Raw genomic sequence first — 7,546 nt, forward strand, 5'->3', positions numbered from 1 at the left:
GCTGGCAGGGTAATTAAAACGTATGTACATTTACGGAATAACTCAAATACGATGATGATGACCAACCTGCAAAGCATTATACGAATCTTAGTGGTTGCTTTTGTTGCTACATTATTATAAAAGTGGTTCCTACTGCTCACTGAGGTATACTTTTGGGATCTATAAGGTATACTTTAGTGAATGAGGAGTGAGCTGATTTAGCAGCACAATTTTATAATGCTCATGTTTTTCACATGAACCACAGAAAAGAGATGAGATGATTTATGTTTACCAGACCTCTCCCTCACTTCACTTTGGAAAAGCCATATTACTTAAATCACTGTTCCCCTGTGGATGCATCTTGCCATAACCTGAGTGGAATGCTGGACTCTCACGGGCAGGCTTAAGGGGATGTAGGGGAAGCTAAGAACAGTAGCAGGATGGCCTTACTGAGCAGGGAGAAAGGGCAGTATCAAAGGTACCTGGGCTTCATCAGGGCTGGCATAGTCCTCCCACGAGGTCCTGCAGACTGGGCACAGTGCTGTCCACCCAGGCTCTGGTTTCTTTAGACTAGAAAAGCATGCAGGTGGGGTGTGTGGGTCCCAGCAAAGTGGGCTGAGATCTAGTCCCCCTACAGCAACCAGAGAGCTCAAGGAAACCATGGCAAGAAGGTACTCATATGCACAGGACTAATGTACTGGGTAACAGGAAGAAAGACAACATTTTATTGGGCATGGGTGGCTGGGCCAATCCCAAGTACCCTAGGAACCAAGGTGAGAACTGAGAACTTATTCTAGGTCTTATCCCTGGATGGAGGTAAAAAGCCTTATTTCTGATTAGAGATTATCAGAAACTGGCTTAGCCTTAGAATGGAGGGGGTGGTGAGTCTTGCCAAGTTTATGGGCAATAGTTCTCAATATTCACAGATGCAACCTCTGATTCAGAGAAAAGACTAAGGAGAATAACATAAACACCCCAAGGGATGTTAATATGATATCCTCCTTTTCCCAGTTATCATTCAGCTGAATCTTAGAGGTTCATCAAAAGAATAATTTAGAGGACAATGGAAAATGGCCAACAAGGCATTCCACAGGCTATGTCTTCAATTATTGTCCTTGTTATTTTTTCTTTAATAAAACTGACTAGAATCATTGTTATCCTTGACTGAAGGTTAGTAACCAGAGGAAGCATGAAGAGGATTCTGGGGTTCCGGGGTACTGACAATGCTGTGTTTGTAGACTTGGATGCTAATTACATGGGTATATTTACTTCTTGAGGATTCATTGAGCTGCAGTTGTATGTTATACTTTAATGGGGGTGGCGGGGAGAGAGAGACAGAGAGAAAGAGAGGGGAGGGGGAGGGAGAGAGGGAGGAAAGGAGGGAAGGAAAGGAAAGAAAAGAGAAGAGAAAAGGCAAAAAGAAAAGAAAAGTGGAAGGGAGGAAGGAAAGCAGAAAAGAAAGAAACAGACAGACACTGTTCATCTTGAGGGAACTGCATTGTGGCTATTAAAAAGAATAATAACATTCTGGAATTCATGTATCATAAGATTTACTGGGAGGAAAAACCAGATACAATACAATAAAAAGAAACTTGCTGATTATTTTCCCAAGGGAAATGGTAATTACTCATTTAAAAGTATCTTTAACTTTCTCTAGGATATAAATATCTTAAGAGAAATTTCTGAGTTAAGGGAAGATTCTGGGGAAAGGAAGTCTCAGATATTAAAAAAAGGTAACATTCCAAGCTTATCTAAAATGGGTTAAGTTTCTAGGAGCGCTGAGAAGAAAATTTGGAAAGATACAGAATTTTGTCCTCTGTGGTGCAGCAAAGGTCATCTGAGAACAAGAAATACACTGAGGAGTACATGGGAAGCTAAAACCCTAACTTTAGTGAATATTCAAGAATATTCTCTTAGAAAGGTTGAGATTGTAGACAAATAAAGCTCTAGAAGGGTGAATGTAGAGGCAGCACTCCTAACTAACACCGTGGGACAGAAACAAAGCAAAACCCAACCATCTACTATATCTGCTTCCAGAAGGTTCATTTCGGTTCCCTTTTGTTGCCTAAAAACACCAACGCATTTGGTGAAAACATTAACCATTGGGGAGAGAAGCTGCAGAGCACATGCTGAAATGGCTCCTGTGCTATATCCCACTGAAGACACAGCTGGATTCTGCAGCTGTCTGACCTCATTTCCACCACTTATTCAACTTCTCTGAATTTTTCTAGGTTCCTCCATTAGATTTCTATGAATGAGTTGACTCTGGGTACACTAAATACAAAAGATTTTTTTTTTTCTTTTTAAAGTTAAAAAGAAAAAATGCAAAGCTTCTGGGAAAAAGAAAGACTAATTAAAAAATGCAGTCCTTTCCCCTAAGGAACTAGCTGTCTTAAACCTAAACATCCTCACTCCCAGAACTTCTCTGGGGCTTTTCTCAATAGGTCTTTATTGTCACAGCTGTGGAATCAGGTTGAGTTTTTCATTTTGCGGGAAAAAATGTAACAATTTCAAGATCATAGAGGATAAAAGCAGTTCATTCTCCCCTAAAGCTCAGCATGTGTGGGAGGACCAAACTTACTTTGAAGATTTCGTGAGAAAAAAATACAGAGAACATGCATATATAAGTGGGTTCATGTGAAATCTCAACAAATGCTGCCTACATTCCCTTCCCCGCACATGGATTAGGAGTTCATTCCTTGTCTTGGGCAAAGGTCTATGCCTATTCAATTCTAGTATCCGCTCTCAGGCTATCTGGTAAACCCTGAGTAGTCTGGCCCTGCACTGGGACAGCACAGCCCTCAGCCATGGACTCAGAGAGACCCACACATGGACAGTTGGGACTCCGTCTCTGCATAGCTTCCTCTTTTCTGATGTCCAATCCCACAGAACATCACTGTTTCAGCTGCTGGCTCTGATCGCTGCCTCCTCAGCTCAGTGAGAATGCTGCGCTTGGATTATACTCCAGCTCTCTGCACTCTAACATGCAAACTGTTCCCAAGTGAGAGCTGGTGATCACAGGGATCACCTTGTTGAGCTTCTTTCGGTTATTAGTCCTGTGCACTCAGTTGTTTAGAGATAATTTCCAGATGGCTAAATTTAAAAACTAAAATTAAACAATATTAGAAGAAAATATAGATAAATAGGTTTATAATCTTGGGGAAAGAAAGCCATCTAAGGCATAAAATACAAAAAGCATTAAAAAAAAAGGGTTGATAAATATGACCATAGAAAATTTTCTGTATGACAAAAATTAAAAACAATCTATATGTATATATGGAAAATTACTAATATCCAGAATGTATTTGTATAATCAACAAGAGATAAATAACTCAAATAAAAATTGGCAGAGGAATGAACCAGAAATGCACTAAAGAGGAAATACATAGTTGGAAACATATGAAAAGCTGTTCAATTTCACCAGAAAAAAACAAAACAAAACAAAACAAAACCTTCATCAATTTGGCAAAAATTATAAAGATTGTTAATTCACAGAGTTAATGAAAATGTGGGGAAACAGGTCTTCTTATGTTGGCTGACAGGAATATAAATTTGTATAGGCTTTTAGGAAGGTAACTGGAAGCATTTTTTTTTTTTTAATAAAAATATGATTTGACCAAGTAATTTCACATCTGGTTACCTAGTTTAGAGGAAATAGACCTCACATATGCCCAAAGAGCACACCTATAAGAATATTTATTGTAGCACAATTATTCAGAAGGAGGAACTAGAAACATCCTAGCTGTCTATCAATTAAGCTACATAAAGCTTTTTTTAAAAAATTTTAATTAAAAAAATCTATAACTCAGTTTTCTAATCTGTAGACATTCCTGTGAAGCTCATGGGAAAACTCTGATGTTCTGGTTTTTGATGGGTTTGCTATATGCAGTAAGTTCTAGCTACTTGATGTTTTTTTTACTAATTATTGGGTAAATGTCAACCACAGGGTTGGTCCAGTACTTTTCTACATTATCACTGACTTTTCTACATTATCACTGACTAGAAAATCTAGGAAGGATCGAGAATAACAATGGACAGATTCAGAATCCAAAAGGATTTCAATAGGCTAGAAACAGGAATTAAATTAAGTGAGATGACATTTAACTTATTTCTTCTTCATCTTTTTGCATGTGTTTTTCACTTTTTCTAGAATAACCATGTATTACTTTTACAATTAGGAAAATAATACATGTTATTAAAAATAGTAATGACATCACATACAGTTCTGTGTTGAATAAGAGTCTTAATAACTGTATGTTTCTATGATGAAATAGATACTGGAGTAATGGTCTCTGGGGATTTTTTTTTTCCTCTCAAAGAAAATTTTGAGGAAGAAGAGTAAAGATTTCACTGTAGATAAGGGAAGAAAGATGCAATTAAGAGTGTGCTAGAAAGGCAGGCTAGAGACTTTAAATTTTTTTCCTTATGTGACAGATTAAAGGTGGCTACAGATTCTCTGAGATCTCCCAATTGAGAGGTAGAGTCTAATTCTTCTCTTGAATCTGGGCCGGCCTTAGTAATTCGCTTCATGTAGAGGAAGTGACATTTGGGATTCCCAAGGATAGGTCACAGGAAGCCTTTAAGCTTCTACCCAGAACTCCTGGAACACTCTCTTTGAGAGCTCTAAGTCTCCTGAGGTGTGCGGAAGTGCCTGCCAGCCAAATGCAGAGGCTGGCCAGCCCACAACTGGTCTAGCCTTTAGCTATGTGAGGTCTCAGACATGGTAGAGAAGAGAGGAGTCAGCCCTCAACTGCAGATTTGTGAACAAAATAGACATTATTATTCTAATCCATTAAATTTTAGGGTGGTTTGTTATACAGCTAGTTAATTTCTGAGATGAGGTTACTTCACTTCCACCTTACTGGACTTCTTTTACATCTGTTGCAAAGGAAGAATGGAAACCGACCTTTTCTTCCTCAAGCAAATAACTTTGCAGTTGCCTTGAAATTCCTTTTTCTCCTGATCCTATTCATATTATTACTTTAATCATTTCTTTCTCCACTAATTATCTCTCAAATCAAGTCCAAAAACATTTTGCCTATCTTTTAAGATTTAAAAAATGTGGCCTTACTATCTACGGCCATGCTACCCTGAACAAGCCCAATCCCGTCTGATTTCAGAAGCTAAGCACTGTCAGGCCTGGTTAGTACTTGGATGGGAGACTACCTAGGAAGACCAGGTGCTGTAGGCGTAAAAAATAAAAAATAAGGGACTGTAAGCTGACAAGGTCCTTGCAATCTGTGAGGTCAACTATGGGTTGCTTCACCTAAAAATAAAAAAAAATAAAATAAATAAATAAATAATGTGGTCCTACTCAATCTAGTCAACTAAATGACTTTAAAACTCTTTAATATGAGCCACAGGAACCACATTCAGGTCTAACCCACTGTGTCATCCCTTCTGGAATACCTAAGGTGGGTGAGAGTGGGTTATGACATAGGGGCCTTATCTACTACAGCTTCATAGCATATTCTCAATCAGTAGGGCAAGCTCACCTTTAGTATCACTCTTTCTCAAACTTTCTTGGCTGTTCTTGTTTGTTTTTCTAGGTGAATTTTTAATTTTAAGTTCAAGGATAAAAAATCCTCTTGGGATTTTAACTGAAATGGAATTAAATGGTAGCATATTCTGTACCCTGCTTTTTCTCACTTATAAGATCTACAGAGATAGGTCCTTTCACAACACAGAAAGAAATAGTTACAGTATAGAGATTAATTTGGGATAATTTGGGATAAAGTTAGAGATTAATTTGGGATAATTTATTTCTTAAAAATGATTCTTCCTCCCTGTTGAAGGTATTGAGGTTTGAGACCTGGAAAAGAGTAGGCCAGAAGGTCATGGTTAGCAAGTCTAGGAAAGATCGCCCTTTGCTTCACACGATGAGGGCCAAAGGGATAAGTTATAAGGGATAAGAGCAGAAATATCCTCTGTGGATGAGAGCTTTCTAAAGACAAAAGGACAAAGGGACTGCTCTGTCTGCAGAGATGTGTAGGCAGACACTGCACAACCCGTCCCTGGAGATGCAATCAAAAGTATGTTGACATCGGAAGAGTGCCTGGAGCTATATCTTTCTTGTTTCCTCCTTTCTCATTTAATACTAGAGAGACTCCACCCAGACATTTCCTCCCTGAGGGCCTCTGGTTTTAGCAGGACAATACTTGGTCTATTTTCACTGCAAGTGCCCTGCTGCCTGAACCACCTAGCTGGGTCCACATTCATGCCAGCGCCCCTCCTCCCACCCCCGCCCAGCTGCTCACTAGCCGGACTGGCCTTGCACAGCCAGCACTGTCAAAAGAAGATGAAATGCCCTGGCTCAGCATGGGAACTTCGGGTCTCCTACAGCTTCCCATGGAGCAGGCTTTCTCTCTAACCCTCAGCTTGGCTCCCAAAAGATTCTCTGCCATGTTCTACCCTCAGGCTCTGACTATGCTGAGATCTTGGGAGAAACACTCTTCTGCAATTTTCTTCCCCTCCTTTCTTCTACTGCCTTTCTGTTATGTTGATTACTTTTCTTTCATTAATTTCACTAGTCTTCTTGGTTTACTTTGTCTTTAAAAAGGTCATGGTTATTTGCAGCTCTGCTGGTTCCACTCATCTAGAATGACCCCAACACCCACTTTCCAGGCTCGGTAATCTATTAGCACCCCTAAACCCAATCCTTCTCCTAGCTGAGAGCTTCTCTATATCCTCCAGTCACCCAAGTAAATGTTAAAACTTCTGATGAACCATCTGCACTAATGGGTCAACTCTCCAGGCTGGAAGTAGAGCCCAACCCATGGCTCTTCATCTATAATTATAGCCAGTAAAACGTTCATCAAACCCCTCTACGTGCAAGGTGCTGAGATAGACAAACATAATGAAGCCTGGCCCCCGGCCTGGATGGTTCACTACATGTAGCGGAGCAAGCAGGGCAAGGCAAGCTGAGTCTGGAATGTGGAGCTGTGATGCAGTCTAGGCTGGGGAGGGTGAGCAAACCGCGGACAGGATTCCCCAGCATTCTGGAAACACTGGAGACAAAGGTCTGTTTTTGCTGTCTTTTTTTGAGCTGAAAATCTGACTGAATAAAGCCTTGGCAAACAGAAATGTAAATTGCTCTAAGGAGGGAAAAACAAACCCCAAATGTGACCAGCTCTTAGTCTAAGACCTTCCTGTCACCAAAGTAGCATTAGACAGATGACTCAACTTTTCTGGCTTTTAGTTTCTTCATCTTTCAAACGAAGTGGTTAAACTGTATTAGTGGTTTTGAAATAATTAGCTATGGAAACTGTTCTACCAACTAAAGTTTCTGAGAGCTTTTTCTAAAGTAGAGTTTGAAAACCACAAGATTAAATGATCTCTTACCAGCTCCTTTTGCGTTCTTCCACATATATTCTATCCTGCATTGTCCAATACAATAGTCACTAGCGTGTGTGGCTTTTTAAATTAGTTTAAATTAAATAAAATTTAAAGTTCAGTTTGTCAGTCACATTAGTCACCTTTTAAGTGTTCAAAGAGCAAATGTGGCCAGAGGCGACCTTACTGAGTAGTGCAGGTCTAGACACTCCCATAATCACAGAAAAGTCTGAGT

The 7,546-nt window shown here is 39.7% G+C and overlaps 1 protein-coding gene and 1 pseudogene across 1 annotated transcript in view; one reads left to right on the plus strand and one right to left on the minus strand.

Moving 5' to 3' along the window:
* The window catches only part of SPECC1 (sperm antigen with calponin homology and coiled-coil domains 1), a 143,299-nt gene that overhangs the window by 33,004 nt on the left and 102,749 nt on the right, over positions 1 to 7,546 (minus strand). The window lies entirely within an intron of this gene.
* On the plus strand, positions 5,052 to 5,170 carry LOC111738869 (annotated as a pseudogene).

This window comes from Pteropus vampyrus, unplaced genomic scaffold (genome assembly GCF_000151845.1).
Source record: "Pteropus vampyrus isolate Shadow unplaced genomic scaffold, Pvam_2.0 Scaffold44, whole genome shotgun sequence".
NCBI lineage: Eukaryota > Metazoa > Chordata > Mammalia > Chiroptera > Pteropodidae > Pteropus > Pteropus vampyrus.